At 39.4% G+C, this 16,518-nt stretch overlaps 1 protein-coding gene and 1 pseudogene across 3 annotated transcripts in view; one reads left to right on the top strand and one right to left on the bottom strand.

Annotated features, from left to right (window-relative positions):
* Positions 1-16,518, bottom strand: part of WWOX (WW domain containing oxidoreductase) — a 578,638-nt gene that overhangs the window by 354,867 nt on the left and 207,253 nt on the right. The gene's annotated exons all lie outside the window — the stretch shown is intronic.
* LOC308482915 (serine/arginine-rich splicing factor 9 pseudogene) lies at positions 13,483-14,451 on the top strand (annotated as a pseudogene). Its single transcript has one exon. The product of its transcript is annotated as a serine/arginine-rich splicing factor 9 pseudogene (transcript).

The raw sequence follows: 16,518 nt of genomic DNA on the forward strand, positions 1-16,518 counted from the left end.
TTTTGTTTTGTTTTTGCCTCAAATCTCTCTTTAACTACAATTTACCAGGATTAGAAGAATGTTTACTGAAACAGAAAGAGCAAGAAGAAAATGGCAGTAAGTTTAATTGTTCCAACCAATTACAAGCTAGATGTGACAATTCCTGAAAGTGGTATTTACAGCCAAAACTTCACATAATGGCAGATATAAGGCTACCAACAAAACAACATCCCTGAATTTCTTTCTCCCACCTTTTCCATTTAACTGGAGTTCACTCTACCCGTGAGATAACATAATCATGCCATGTTTCCCTAGCTTCCACTAGGGACACCCCGTTATTTGGTGTGGGGACAAAAAAATGCCTACTGTTATATCCACAGGGTAGAACCAGGGTAACTGTTTTTGGTGTCAGCCATGTGCCTGCTATTATGTGATGTTTGGTCCTCAATTTAGCTATTCTAGATGGAAAAACGGTAGTAAGATAGCAAGTTTTATAATAAGCTGCCATGAATGAAACAGTTCAGCAGTGTGGTCATAGCTCTTTCCTTTGAAAGGGAGGCAGAAAACCAACTGCCAAGAACATGCCATAGGACCATGACATTGCAACTGACCTCTGCAGACTACGATCTAGGCTACTTCTGATGTGCTTGCCCCATACAACTATTCATAAGCATCACCCTGAGAGGTTAAACTTCGATATGAATAAAAACCAAGGGGTGGGTGGCATGCATTTATATGTCTCTCTGTGAGAGTATACACATACACCTAACTGTGGATACACACAGAGAAAACACATGCCATTTTTAAGGCACTACTAAAGTAATTTAACACTGATCAACCTCCCCCTCCCCCCTCCCCCCCAGACAATAAAAACCTTCCATTAATTCAAGAAGGAAAGTTACATGAGCAGTGAAGTTTGCTGATGATGCCAAATTGTTCAGGGTAGTTTAAAAAAGAGGGAATTGTGAGGAGTTCCAAAAGTATCTCTCTTCTTCCTGTGTTCATAAGAAGGGATGGGTCAGTGCTATGGCGGGAAAGTGTCATGTTGAATTCCATGATGGAAGAAAGCTGGATATAAAGCTGGATATAAATCTGAGCAGGCTGAAAGCAGAGAGTAAAGTTACTGTAACTTCCGTCATAGAGCTTCAGTATGCTGATGATAACGTAGTGTGTGCATGCTCAGAGGATGACCTCCAAACCATCCTAAATATCTTTGCAGAAGCTTACGAAAGCTTGGCCTATCACTCAACATCCAAAAAACCAAAGTGCTGTACCAACAAGTACAAAATAGCCCCTCTGCAGTGCCATAAATCCAACTCAATGGTGTAACGTTGGAAAATGTTGATCACTTCTCCTACCTAGGCAGTTATCTTCCCACAAGGGCCAACACTGATGCCAAAATCCAGCATCGCCTGAGCTCTGTGAGTGCGGCTTTCTCCTGATTGAAGTGTAGAGTGTTTGAGGACCGGGACATTCACTGGGAAACCAAAATCCTTGTTTACAAAGCTATTGTACTACCAACCTTACTATATACTTGTGAAACATGGACCACTTATAAACGCCATCTCCAGCTCCTCAAAAGATTCCATCAATGGTGTCTCCGAAAAATTTTGCACATCACTTGGGAAGACAGGCGAACGAATATCAGTGTACTGGAAGAAGCAAAGATCACCAGTGTTGAAGCAATGATTCTTCAACATCAACTTCGTTGGACTGGTCATGTTGTGCGGATGCCTGATGATTGTCTTCCAAAGCAAGTACTCTATTCCAAACTTAAAAATAGAAAGCGTAATGCTGGTGGTCAACAAAAGAGTTTTAAAGACTGTCTCAATGCAAATCTTAAAAAGTAGTATAAACACTGACAACTGGGAAACATTGGCCTGCAAGCACTCCAGTTGGAGAACAGCCTTTACCAAAGGTGCCATGGGCTTTGAAGACACTCAAACTCAGGACACAAGGGAGAAACGTGCTAAGAGGAAGGCACGCTTGGCAAATCCACACCGTGATCAACTCCAACCCGGAAACCAATGTCCCCATTGTGGAGGGACGTGTAGATCCAGAACTGGCCTCCACAGTCACTTACGGACTCATTGTTAAAACTGTGTTTATGGAAGACAATCTTACTCGGCTACGAGTGATCGCCAAAGTAGATAAATGAATTAATAGCCAACCAAATACTCTATTCCCAAAAGTTCTTCAAAACTTTTCATTTTTCTTTTTTTTGTAGCTTGGTCTGAACATCTTGTAGGAGACAGTTTACCTGGATTAACTTTTGTTAAATGTTATTTACTGAAATGATTCCACAAACTGGCTTTGGTTGCCATAAAACCATTCAAAGCCTATCTGCCTTTGCTTTAGAGCCAACAGAGCACTGACTTTTGAAATGTTCCCAGCTTTTCATGCAATCTCTTTGCATAGGATTCCACCCCTACCCAAACACACAATCAAGATCAAACCAACAATGAAACTGGCAGCGGAGGGAGGATGCATTCAAGACTAACACCTAAGACAAGGACATACTGTTCATCCTGGCTACAGCTTTCCCACAGATACTAATCAGTGAGAAAAATAAAGTTGGACTGCAGGATCTGGTCTATAGTTAAATGCAGTACAACATAATTTTAATTTATACCATGGCTCTTTCTATGAGGTTTTTATTTTTACCAAGGCATTTAATAATGAAGCTTGGACTAGAGATAATTCTGCTCAGAGAGCTGAACTGTGCAAAGAAAGATAGAGAAAGAGAACAAAATCCCACATTAGTACCCAGGATAAACAGGCAACTCCTCCTTATTTGGCATGATTAATCAGAAATCAGCACCAGTCCCAGCCACAGCAAGACAATCCTTACAATTCTCTTTTCTCACAAAACCAAAGCTGCTCAGTGAAGTGTTCAGGTACTCGGTTACATTCAACACAAGCTAATTCACTTATCCTCAACAAGTGGGTTATTGATTTTTTAGCCTGTTTTCTGAGCAGCCTGGGGGCTCTCAGAGCTACAACAATAGCATCCTGCCTTTTATAAAAAGGGGAAAGGAATGCAGTGGAAAAATGTCCCTTTGCTCATCAGTAATTAGGATGACTTCATGTTTGCTTAGTTCTGTCAGTATATTCAGCACAGACATGGTTCATGAAGCTTCAGAACACCACTTCACCTTCCCTGAAGAACTTGACACTGGAAACTCAACTCCGCTACATTCTTCAACTGAGAACACAGATTATTGCACCATATCAAGATGAAAACTTCCACAGTTCTTATGAGTCATTTGTTGGCTGTAGTCTTCTCCCTGCTTAAAATATTAACCTTTTTAAAACAGATTTAAAGGCCACCAAAATACTCTCTACCATCCAAACCCTATACACCATATTAAACAAAAACATGATTAATCACTGAGAAACAGCAACTACAGACTCTGTAAATTAATTAAGAGTCAAAATTTATAGCAGTGACTAGAGTGCCAGTTTCAGACTGTGTAGACACAAGTTAAAACTGCCATTCAGCCATGGAGTTAACTGGGTGACAATGTAGAGGTCAGATGCATTGATGACAATTTTATCTGACCTCGTAGACAGGTGGCACTCAAGAAATGTCACCACAACTTCCATAATTTTAAAGCCTAGACCAATATACATAGTGGGTTTACTTTACCGATAGAAATGGATCTAGAAAATCTATTTCTTCCCAAAGCACCTGGATCTGCGACCACTCACTCCAGAACCTTGCTCAGTAAAGGGAAATTAGCAACTGGCTGGTAGTTAGTTAGGTTTTCCAAATCCAGGGAAGGTTTCTTAAGGAGTGGTTTTACCACTTCCTCCTTCAAACAGGCAGGGACCACCCCTTCTTGTAAAGAGGCACTGATCACCTCTCTGGTCCAGTAAACTGTAAGTTGCACAGTAAACTGCTTAGAGGTTTTCTTACAATCAAGTCATATATATAATTTTCATGAAATAAAATTAATCAAAACTAACAAATTATTCATAACTCTTAAAGGGAGAGGGTTTCACAGTATGGGTGCCACTGCAGAGAAGGCCCTATGAACTACAATGATCTACAATCCATCCCAGACAATGGCACTTTTCCCTTTACAGGTCTCAGGTATAGGGCCATTCTTGCTTGGAGACTAACTTAAAAATGCTCTTTACCAGCAACAACAGGCCACATAACAGAGACACAACTAGATGCCAACTCTGACCTCATATCTAATAAAGTCAGCTGCAACAGCAGAGGGTTTACCTGCTCATCTTCCATTGTGACATACATCATCATCTATCAGCAGTGAATGCCCTTCTGTGTCCCACTAATGACAAACTGGTCAGCCTCCATGGAAAATAATAAATGAACACAAGTCAGACATCTGAAAGGACAGACTTCAAAAGAGGCCATTTTAGCCTTACAGAATGCCGCTAGCCTTCAAGTAGCCATTCTGAATCAATGAAACATCAAAGGGAAACTCCAGCATAAAATCAGTTTATCAGGAAATTCATTTCTATCACCTGTGGTCTGAATTGAGATTATGGGTTTTAATTCTACTTCATATATGAAAGCTTACCTATGCCAGCGAGTTTCAGTGTTATCACCAACAGCACATTGTGAATTGCACCAATGGAACCATGTAAATGTTTTTATTTGTCACCATCTGTCCTTTATAAATATCACTTCCTTCTGACCTCACTCCTCCCTATGCCTACCTCCAGAACTGTGTATACAGTATGTCTTCCAGTATAGGCTCTGATGAAATGAACTCTTACACCACAAAGTCTTATGCCACAATAAATTAATCTTGAAGATACCACTATAACCAGCAGGGTAATTGTGAGAATAAAGCCAGTGGCAGGAAACAATACACTTCCCTAAACTCCTATGAGGGTGGGATAAAAATATAATAATAATTTATTAATAATTCTCAGCTTCTATCCTCATTGCTATGTACTTAGGATCTATTCTCTAACATTTTACACTGGGCTTGTGGCTGGTCACTCAAAGCTGTGGGTTTGATTTTTATGATGGAAACTCTTGAATGTTTGTGACTCAGACCCAAGTATAAGCTTTTGGGTCAAGGAATCCATATCACTTCTGCATTCTGTACAATACCTAGCAAGTGATAGGATGGATAATAGATTAAAGCACTTTATATAAAGCCTAGGTTACATGAACTAAGTTTATTGTTACATGAATTTATTCATAGCTATCAATGGATTTTATTAAACTAAATAAAAGAAGAAATGCACTCAGAAGAAATGCTCTGCAAATGAGTAAGTTACTTAAATCAATGGGTCTACTTTGAGCAGATCTAGTGTTGAATGTTCCTATGCACTAGGTATTTTTGCCCCATGGACCACAAGCAACAGTAGGTGGAAAGTGGGCATCACATGCCACTGGGTATGGCTAGAGCCAATGGTGGGTAGGGTCTGGGCTCACCTACACACACACTCTTGAGGAGGAGGAGATAAACCTTCTCTGTGTACCATTCTCTCAATCATGACTGCACTCCTCAGTCTAAGTTTGATTTATATGGAGACTAAGGTACAAGGGTGGGGGGAAGGATGACTTCCTGCACACATCTTTCTCCATTCCAATTGTGCTTCCTTCAAGCCAGCTAAAAAGATGTTTAGTGGCCTGAGGGAATATAGCTGCAATCAGGAAGTAAGTGAATGGCGAGTACCATCCCTGAGCACTTTTCTCCCCATGGCAACTGTGTTCTGAAGAGCCCACCTAATAGCCTGCATGATGGGTTGGGCACCAAAATTCAACAGCAAATAGAAGAAATTGGGAGGCAGTGGGAGTGTCTGCGACATCCATGCAAAGCACAATGAAGGCCTGTATGAAGCCTGTGGGTTGTCCATGTGTGCTATACACAATAGCTATGGTATTAAAAAATATGTATGCATAATAACAAATAAACTAGACCTAAGATTTTGTTTTGCTACTTTGTACAATATATATGTGCATATAATACTGGATTATCAGCCTTTTTTTAAAAAAAGACATTTTAAAAAGTGGTTTTGCAGTGAAAGGGACTGTTGTGCCAAAAGAGTGGGACATTTTCACGGGCATTCCCCATTTCATGTATAAAACAGATTGCTGCTAATGGCTTCTTTTACCTGCAGATGTCCTTGGGAGACCAGGATTATGTGCTTACCAGTAGGGCTGGTAATTATAGCAGGGGACAGAGGTAACAGGGTTAAGCATGACCAAATTTACTTAATTTGTAAGCAACTTCTTGAAAATTACAAGAATAAACGGACCTGATATTATGAGGCAGTAGCAGGCTCTGTGGCGCAGTTACCCAGCATTTTAAAAAGCTGCAGCGTTTCTTTCTTAAAAGTGTACAGTACATTTTAACCAGATTGTCAGCATTCTAATAAATGTGTTCTCTTCTGTTTCTAAGCCAGAAAGTGGTCATTTCTTCCAACGAATATGATGTCTGAAAATCAGTTCCTCCTATTATAGATTTCTCCCTCAGCTTGTAGAAAATCCATGATTCCCTAAACATTGGTCTTTGAAAGCACATTGACTAAAATCTTCATGCCTAATTCATGAAGTGTAGTCTGGAGATTAGTGGAGCTGGACATAGACCAGGAATACTTTATCATATTCTAATAAGCAGAGGCTGAAAATTGCATTTCTAAAGCTACAGTATTAAAGGGCGCACAGCAAAACATGACCCAAACATAACTCAGTAGTCCTACACTCCTCTGGAAAGGCTTTGATATTATAAAGTGTGCTGACAAAAAGAATAAACACTACTCAAAAGAATTTCATCGTAGTATTTTTTTTTTTTTTTTAAAGGAGAAAGAAAAACCCTGGGAAACACAACCTGCATATACATCAAAGCCCATGTTGTACGTTATTAAACTCATATAATGTGATCTCCACGGAACGATGCTTGGACTTGTATTGATTCTTTGAACACAGTGTGGAACATCATTGCAATAACATAAAATTAGGCATCTGAAGCAAATGTGACAGTAAAAAAGGCCAGTAAAAATAGTCGACAAGGCTAACACAACCGTTGCCATAAAAAATCTAAATGACATCATGTTGTATACTATAATAAAAGTGTGTGAAGATAAAACCTGCTGCATAAGTGACCTGAATGTTCTTTTGGCTCCTAGAGCTTTTGTTTCCTTTTAATAACGAGCTCATCATACATTCCTTCTCTCTTCTCACTGAGTACCCTTTCTTATCTCTATTCTACTCCTGGGGCAACTTTAGCATTAGCTGCTTCACTTCTGGCACTATCTGCACACAGTTATGTTGCAACTTAACTACTGTTTCCCGCTGGCTTCCCCCATTGCTGGCCTGCATCCCTGCCCCTGGCTAAGTGCTGTGGCTAAAGATTAGCCAGGAACACCCATTTGGTAGCCTTGAGAAAGCTAGTCTGCAAGCATGGTTTTGGGAGGGACAAAGCCAAGGCCTGTAAATAGGAAATAAATGAGGTCTAAGTGATTGGCAGGTACGTGTTCTGGAAGGCATCTGGATAATAGCCATGTCTTTCTAGAAAACATTTAAGGCTGTTAAAAGGAGTGCCTAGTGTGCTCGAGAGGTGAATAATTCAATAGATATACAGGGCAAATTATGACTTGCTCAAGATTAACTGAGTAAGGATTGGACCCAGATTTCCCATTTACAAAGACAGGGTACAACACTCCAACTCATGGTCTACATCTGCTAGCACTGGATACCTGCTTTCCTATCAACTACAAACATGCTGACATATAATTAATTGCTCTGCTCATATATCAAGCCGCAAAAAAACTGTTGCCACAGCAGCTGTCCATGAGACACCTATTATGGGGAAACTGGGGCTCAGCAAGGGAGTTCTGCTACTGATGCCAAGCTCAGTAGGGAGCTGTTAACCCAGCAAGGGCCCAACACACACTTAGCATGTACAAGGTCCTACATCCAGTCCCCAGCAAAGGTCCAGAGGAGACAGAGACTTACATACTCACAGTTGCCTCCTCCACTACTTGGTCATTTGCTGGGTCATTGTTTACAGATGGATTTTCTTCCTCCTCCCATGTAGACAACAACAATCTAGTGAAGCTGGTAGCAGCCAGTAAGGAAAGGGTCTGCCCAGTGGTAGCACCCTATCTGCAGAATTCCTTCCCCAGAGAGGCTTGCCTGGTAGCCACTTGGCTGTTCTTTTCGCACCAGGCAAAGTCCTTTCATTCTCATCACTTTTCTAAATTCCAACACCTTTAAACTGCTGATGATTTTTGTATTGAGCTGTTTGGAATTTTGATGTATTGTATTATATTATGATGAACTGCACTGGGAACAGTTGGTTGAATGGTGGTATACTAATGTTTAAAACAACAAATGAACAAAATTCACAATGAAATTTGGTGGCTGGAGTTATGTTCCAAAAGCAACACACTGTGTGGAAAGTCTTTTTTAAAAGGTAGCACAACAAATAAATACAATACAAACTTGGCTGTGATTTCAAAATGACAAGCTCTGGATCTGTCACAATGACAAAAACAACTTAAGTGCAGTGTACGAATTTATTTATTTTTTAAAGTGTCCTTACTTGATTCACAGAGCAATCTTCTCTGAATTTGATTTACCTACACTTGAAGGTGATAAAGCACAACATTCAAAATATAACTTATTACTGCCCTCCCAGTTTTCAATCCACATAATAAAGAGCTACCCTCTACCTCCAGCCAATCCTTATTTTCTTTTTCATTGTACCACTTAAATTATGTGCACTGTTCTTTGTACTCTACCATCCCAACTGGTCTGTTGCCTAGGTAAATGGTACTTAGCACAAAATACTGAAGTTTGGCTGCCTGACATAGGGTGAAAAATGTTGTACATCTTTGGTCACTTTGCAGGATCTGGAAGGACTGTACGAGAAGACTGTACAAGCTGATCAACTAAAGAGTATATTATCCAGATAATTGAACAGACATTTATATCCATCAAAGTTTGTTGAGTTGAGCACACCTCACACCTCACCTCACTTTTATTAGATGTCTTTCAAGTTTTACAGTAAATGCTCCTGGATTACTTCTTAAACTATGACATCTAGGTGAACCTATCACTTGACACAGGCAAGCTGAACCACTAATAAATAAGTCTCTCTTAATTTTTGACCATTTGAATGCAGTTCAGTGTCTGACCCACCAAGGGGAGCTGCAGATTTCTGTGGACAGCTCTTTGCTTTCATAAACCATGCAGAACAGGATGATGTGCCTGAGAAAAACAAGGTAATCTAGGTAGGACTGTGAGAAAGGCAAACAGGCTTCTTGATACTTGCAAGGATGATGCACAAGTCATATTGTTGTTATTACTTAATTAATATACGGCTTACTTGCCAAATGAGGAGAACAAACCTAGAAGGGAAGTGACAGAGTGTCAGGTCATCGGTCATCATGCTCCAGGGCAAGCCACATTGTTGATACTCCTATGCTCTAAGTTTCTATTCAACCTGTTTGATGCACTGTCTACACTGTAGGTTTCAAAAGATGCATTTATACTTGAAGCTTCAATGGAACCTCAAAATCTCAAGAGTGGCTGGGGAAACCCAGACAAATGAGCAGGGTATAAATTATTATTATTATTATTATTATTATTATTATTATTATTATTAAACAAAGGTTAAAATGTTCACTGATTAAGGTGATTAAAGTGCCACTACTTGAATTACATCTGCACCAAAATAACAAACAATAACCCAATGATGCAAACATCATACTGTGTCAGCTGCTGAAGCACCAGTAGGAGTTATAACTTTCTGTATACAGAGTTTATCCTGCTTTGGTAGATACCGTAGAATGTCTGCATTTTCATTATGAATTATCTGGGAGTTTTGATGTTCAACAATGTCAAAAGAACATTTGTGTGGAGAAGACACCCTAACTCTCTGGTATTCGGAGATGAGATGCTAGCCAGCTTTACTTCAGATAATATGTTTCATGTGAGGATTCAATTACAGCTATTCCAGGCTCTGCAGAAAGAATATTTAAAGTCTGCTTTGCCCTTGACTTTTATTCTGCATGTCAAAAGCATTTAACTCAAACTCCCTTGGATTACCAATACTGCATTAAGTTCATTGACTTCTGTACCAGATTATCCAGTACCAGAGGCACTAACATCACACACAGAGAGATATCAATGCTGTATCACAACAGCTGGGCTACACATATAGAAGTCCTGATGTTTCTCATTCCCACAGAAGTAAAGAAAACTCCCAAAACATTCACTGCAGGAAAGGCAAGCAAAGAGATTTTGAAGAAAATAAAACTCGCCTTTTGATCACTTCTGGTTTATGAAAGCAAAGAGCTGTCCACAGTAATCTGCAGCTCCCCTTGGTGGGTCAGATACTGAACTGCATTCAAGTAGTCAAAAATTAAAAGAGGCTTATTTACTTATTTATTTATTAGTGGTTCAGCTTGCTTTGAATAAGAGATAAATCATCCTGTGTTAAATGATTGTCTTACCTAGATGTCATAGTTCAACAAACAATATGTAATTCAGCAGCATTTATTCAAAGGAAAAACACATTTTTTTAAAGTACATAATGAACAATGGCTATGTTAAAATGCAATGGTAAAGGCAATGTTCTTGGTATACTAAACTATACTGTTCATGCAGGATTTTCTTTTCTTTTTAAAAGATTTACACATAATGAGAAACCAAGGTTCTTTGCTTAATATTTCAAACTGTGCATTAGCTACATGCTGGTGCGTGTAGATTTACTGCTTCTACAATGAGCTTTCTTTCTTTCTTTCTTTCTTTCTTTCTTTCTTTCTTTCACCACAATTCCAAGTCCACATTTAACACTATATTATCTCCTGCCTAGTTTGTTTGCTCATTTGGGCCAGAAGGGAAGCAAAGCATGACCAATTAGACTGTACAACCCAACTTTTAGGAGGGTGGCGGGTGGAAGGCAAGTTTACTTAGAGTAAACTTGTTGAATCTCCGGATTACTTTACAATTACTTTCATCAGCTCATTCAACCAAGGGCCATTTGTGTAGAGATAAATTCCATGTAAAAATAATACATTTGTTTCCCCATGATTATTTGCTTTAAACCTGCACTGATGCTTCCAAAATATGCACAATCACAGCTAAACCCTCTTATGTGGTTTTTACACACAGTGATAGTCTGTATCCATCTTTACAGGGTTGGTGTAAAGGCTACTTGTCAGAAGGCATGTAAAGTATTTTGAACACAATGCCCAAGCTAGAGTTACCGGTAATTCCTCGAGGTGACAGACTTCGCTTTCCCCTCTCACAGTTCAGTTCCTTTCTTGGCTTCCTAGTTGATCCAAACCAGAAAAGATATGGTTTGGCTGTAAGTTAGAACTGGAAGAACAGTCATTCAAACTGTGGTTCCTAGTTCTGGTGTACAAACCAGCTCTCTAAAGCCCTATAGAAATGCTAATTATTAATATAATATTTGAAGCAGTGCTGACTTAAACCTGGTTTTGTTTACCTCTCATTTTACATTGCCTTTTTTTGCCATGCATTGACTGCCAAAGGCCACTTTGCATAGTCTATTATAATCAATAGATTATGCACATAATATACTCCTGTAAATTCTATGCTTTTCTAGAATGCAAAAAAGTGGAAGATTTTGTGATGGTAACATGAACCAGTATACAGCCCTGCCATCAGCAAAACAACATTGTTCGGCCTTGGAGCCACAAGGACTCTGTGTAAAATTATGCCTGGTCCGCAAATGAAATATTTAAAACAATTTTTGATGCTGAAAGGTTCACCTGACATATTTGTCGATTTTCATGAAAGTCTGGACTGATTAGATTTTGAGGGTCAGTCACTGTAAGGTCATTTGAAGACCACATATTTTAATTTCAAATAAACTATGACAAACTTGATAAACTATAAAATAAAATAAATATATAAAATCAACATGCTCTAGCTTGGAAGGAGGGAAAACCTCAGTATTAAGTTTGGTTGTCAGCAGATAAGGTTTTGCTATTGCAAAAAATAATTTTTCTGACAAATAACCTTGAAGCAAAAGCCAAGACGCATAGACATTTACCAGTACAGCATTACAAACTCCTTCATGCCAGTTGCCAAAAACCATTCTCTTCAAAGGGTAGAAGAGAGTCGGGCATTGTTTTGGAAAGTATATACGGTAACTGAATATGTTTCACAAGTTTGCCAGAAAAATAAAATAAAAAATTGTAATATTACCTTATGAGATGAAAGCATCCAATATCAAAGCTGCCAACACCACACAGTTTTAAACCATGAAGACATTATAGTGGTCTGAAGGTAGTATAAAAGCTCAGTTAAAACAATCTTGGTCTTGGTGATTCCAGTTTAAGGCCTTGCCTTCATATTTAGTCACATGAACATTTACAGCCAAGTAAACTCTGAATTTCAGTAAGGCAATTTCCCCCTGCTACTGAAATTGCTGACATAAAGCCAATCTGATACAAAAGCCACATGGTGATGGTCCTTAATTGCCTCATTAACCTGGTAACAATCTAAATATTCAGATGACCATATTACACTTTATTCTCTATATAGCCAGTACCATCTTTACTCAGCCAATTTATCTAAAGGATATCCGCAGTATACATACACCATATTTTCACACATGTAGGGAGGGTATAAATATAAAAATTCATCGCAGGGTATTGATACAGCAAGAAAGAAAGTCCATATATTGCTTTTGACGTGTCTTGATCTTTTTTGGAGGAGGGGTGTTGTTAAATAATTATATTTTATTTTTCTTCCATTTCAGAGTTCATGAAAAAGTCTGCAGATCCCTAAAAGGTCAGAGAGGCCTCTAAATGCTGAAATGCATTCTGATATCAGAGGCCTCTGAGCTTGCCATGCCCTTCCTAATAAAGCTGGCTCTGTCTGCACCATTTCTGAATGGCTCCGTGGAGTTGTAGAATCAATGGATAAGACATATCCCATTGCGTTCCTGATGACATCAGGAGTACAGGGAAACTTCCCCACAGCTTACAGCACTCCATTCCTGTTACCTTTTATTGTACATATGATTTACAAAAAACAACAACAAAAACCTGACCTAAAAGTAAATGAATAAAATCAACCTCCACCTCATATTGTTTAAGGAGGTGGTGGTAGGTATGAAGGTCATATCCAGACCTACAGCCTCTATGATAACTGGATGTTCAGAAAACTGTACAGAGCCGCTTTCTATTTTGTGTTTTGCCCAGCTCGAATAGACACAGCTTTGTCACTGCACTTACTAAGCAATTTGCTGTGGATGGTTCAGAGAGTGAAAATGTCCTTCAAGATTGAGGACTCCTGTATCCTCATGTTGACATAAGCAGAAACACTCAAATGGCCTTGCAAATTCACAATTTACCAGTTTTTTAAAATGTATTAATTTCAGACATTTGGTTTATAATCTGTTAATAAATCAATTTTGAATGGATCCATTCTGAAACAGACTTAGGGCAGAGGGAATATATATCCATCACTAAAAGAAGTGGTTGTATGTCTATATTTTGACTTCAACAATATACTGGCAGATGAGGCGTTTGCAGCGGCCTGTGAGGGACTCGGAAGGATGTCTGGGGGCTGGGGCCGGGATATGATGGACTACGGAGGCGGCGGGGCCGGCATGTCCGGAGGGGGCGGCCGGGGAGGCAGGAGCGGCGGCGGCGGCCGCATCTACGTGGGCAACCTGCCGGCCGACGTGCGCGAGAAGGACCTGGAGGAGCTTTTCTACAAGTACGGCCGCACCCGCGACATTGAGCTGAAGAGCAAGCGCGGGCTCGCCCCCTTCGCCTTCGTCCGCTTCGAGGACCCCCGAGATGCAGAAGATGCAGTTTATGGGAGGAATGGCTATGATTATGGTCACTGTTGCCTACGCGTTGAGTTTCCCAAACCTTCCAGAGGACGGGGTGGAGGCTTTGGTGGGGGGCCTCGTGGGAGGAATGGCCCTCCTTCACGGCGTTCCAAATTCCAAGTCCTTGTTTCAGGGTGAAACATCCTATATCAGAGTTTGTCCTGAAAGAAGCATCAGCTATGGCTACTCGCGCTCCCGTTCTGGTTCAAGGAGTCGCGATTCTCCATACCAAAGCAGGGGATCACCACGCTACTCTTCTCCCTTCAGGCCATACTGATTGCACCCAACAGGGACTTCTAAAAATGTGAACTGAGCTCTTTATTTCTGCTCAGAGTTTACATTCCAAAATGGATGGATATAGTCTTTCGTAGGAAGCCTTGTCCCCCCCCCACCCTTTCTTATTCAATAAAATCTTTTTTTATGACTTACAGTTTTTACTAGGGAAGTGTCGGTAATGAAATACTATAAAACATTGCCACTTGAACTTCTTTTGTTTGGAAAATGTACATTGTTTTTGTTTCTCCTTCTGAACGAAGGGATATGAGCTTGAGAACTAGTATGCGTTAATGGTTGTCTGCAGGAAGGTGCTGTAAAGCAGTGGAGCAACCTGTATGGCTCAGCCTGTCGTGTTGTTTTGAAATATACTTAAATGTTTCTGTAACTCAAAAAAAACAAAAACAAAAACAAAAAAATATATACTGGCAGATGTAGATACCTATCTGCACCTATACACATTAAAATCACAAAAATAGTCTGCAGAAGAATTTGTCAAGTGTACAAGGAGCATAGAAACCACTGTTATAACATACTTCAAGATTACTTTCAAATACATAGTATATTGAAGCCCCTTTAAAAAATTCATACAGCAGTATCTTTCCAGGGAACTATAAGAAGGAAACTGTCAGACAACATTCTCAATCCAATATTATATTGTGCTTCAAGACAAAATTTCCATATATTCCAGATTTTTTAAGTCTCATAAATAAATGATAACCCATTGCAGACACTTGGGGGAGGGGGAGACCATGAAAATAATTTTATGTTTGCATTTTCTTTCTTTTTAATATTAATGTGTAGCACAAACAGAAAAGCAACACAAAAAAAGGTTTACAAAAGATACCACTTTAAATTGATTTTTAACATGTTGTAACCTCTAAAAAAATTGCATCTCTAGGAATCTTAATTTGACAATGAGAAAATATTACATACTGGTCACTGAAGCATATTGCTTTTGATCGTATTATTTCTCAGAGAAACACAGAACAAAAATCATGTTAAAATATTTACAAGGATTATAAAGAGCAAAACAAAACTTCAAGGATAATGTCAAACTGATCCTGAGAAACTGTGTGTGAATACTTTAACAATGCAATAAAAATAATTACATAAATACATAAATATTAGCATCAAGTATTTGGAATTACACAGCAAAATTGGAAAGAGTTTATTAAAAACCTTTAAACCTCTAAACATTGAAGATTACATGTTCCCACATGTACCTACATTCTGATCAACAACAAAGACCTGCTCTGATCAACATCAGAGGCTTTTTTTGCACAAGAGGACTTTCACTCATGGTACATCAATGGTGGAACTAGCACTAGGTACAGACCTCTCTTCGAAGGACTGCCAGATGACAATCTTTTATCTACAGGAGTCATCTATTTGAAGGGTTATCCAGTACAACTCCAGTTTAAAGTTAAAGAACCATAAGGAGAAGGATCAGGAGGGGACCTGGAGTTGCCCACCAGCAGTTACCTCCTGGATAGCAGATCTTCTTACATGTTCTCTTTGTGTGTACATTTAAGTACAACTAACATATGTGAATTATTTCATTCTGGCCCAATATTTTCCACCACCTCATGCTGAATATGTACGTGGCAGACTGGCCATTGGGAGTATGTGCACCAAGGGTGACTTTCTCTATGAAGAAATCACCATATGAACAATCTGACCATACAGCAAATCTGCAAAACTGATGGATTTGTCAGGCAAGCTGATGGGAAATGCCAGTGTAGATTCAAATCACAACCAGTTTTTAATTGTATGAAACCCGCACACTATTGGGATACATGTCGTACTTATACAGTGGTTTTACTCCAATTGCCTACAACAACTACCAGGCCTAGCAGCCTCAGCTCACACAAGTGTGCCAGCAGGGACTGATTGAACTTGAGGTCCAAAACATTTGAAGGGTACTATGCTGAACAAATAAGAATTCACACTCTTATACAAAATATGAGCAGACCCTAATGAGGCTGGACAGCTGAAAAATGCTACTCACATTAAACTGTACAACATAGGGGATTAATCCTGCAAATTTATCCCACATCTGAAAAGACACCCTGTCAAACTGAGTGGTAGATGTGACTGGCACTCAGCTGTCCCATAAACCGGAGAACCTTCCTCAGAGCAGTGCAGTGCAATTTATTGGACAACTCACTCATTCCAACACAGCATTTTCCAGAAAATATCAAATGTCATTGAACTGTATTCTGAGAAGCAAACCTCTCTGAGTTTTATACGGAGAATCCTTAATGAAAAGGCTGCTTATTATGCATCTCTTCTGCATAAAGTGGGCAAACACAGTAAAGAGCAACATCATCAAAGCACTCCTCTAATATGAATCTTCAGATAAGAACAAAAATATTACCAATGGCATGAATATCTTGAATATCTTTGTAAACCAGCAATGTCCTTTTAGCCAAGTGTTCATACAACTCTCTCT

The sequence above is a fragment of the Podarcis pityusensis genome, assembly GCF_964106645.2.
Source record: "Podarcis pityusensis genome assembly, chromosome: 8".
Classification (NCBI taxonomy): Eukaryota; Metazoa; Chordata; class Lepidosauria; order Squamata; family Lacertidae; genus Podarcis; species Podarcis pityusensis.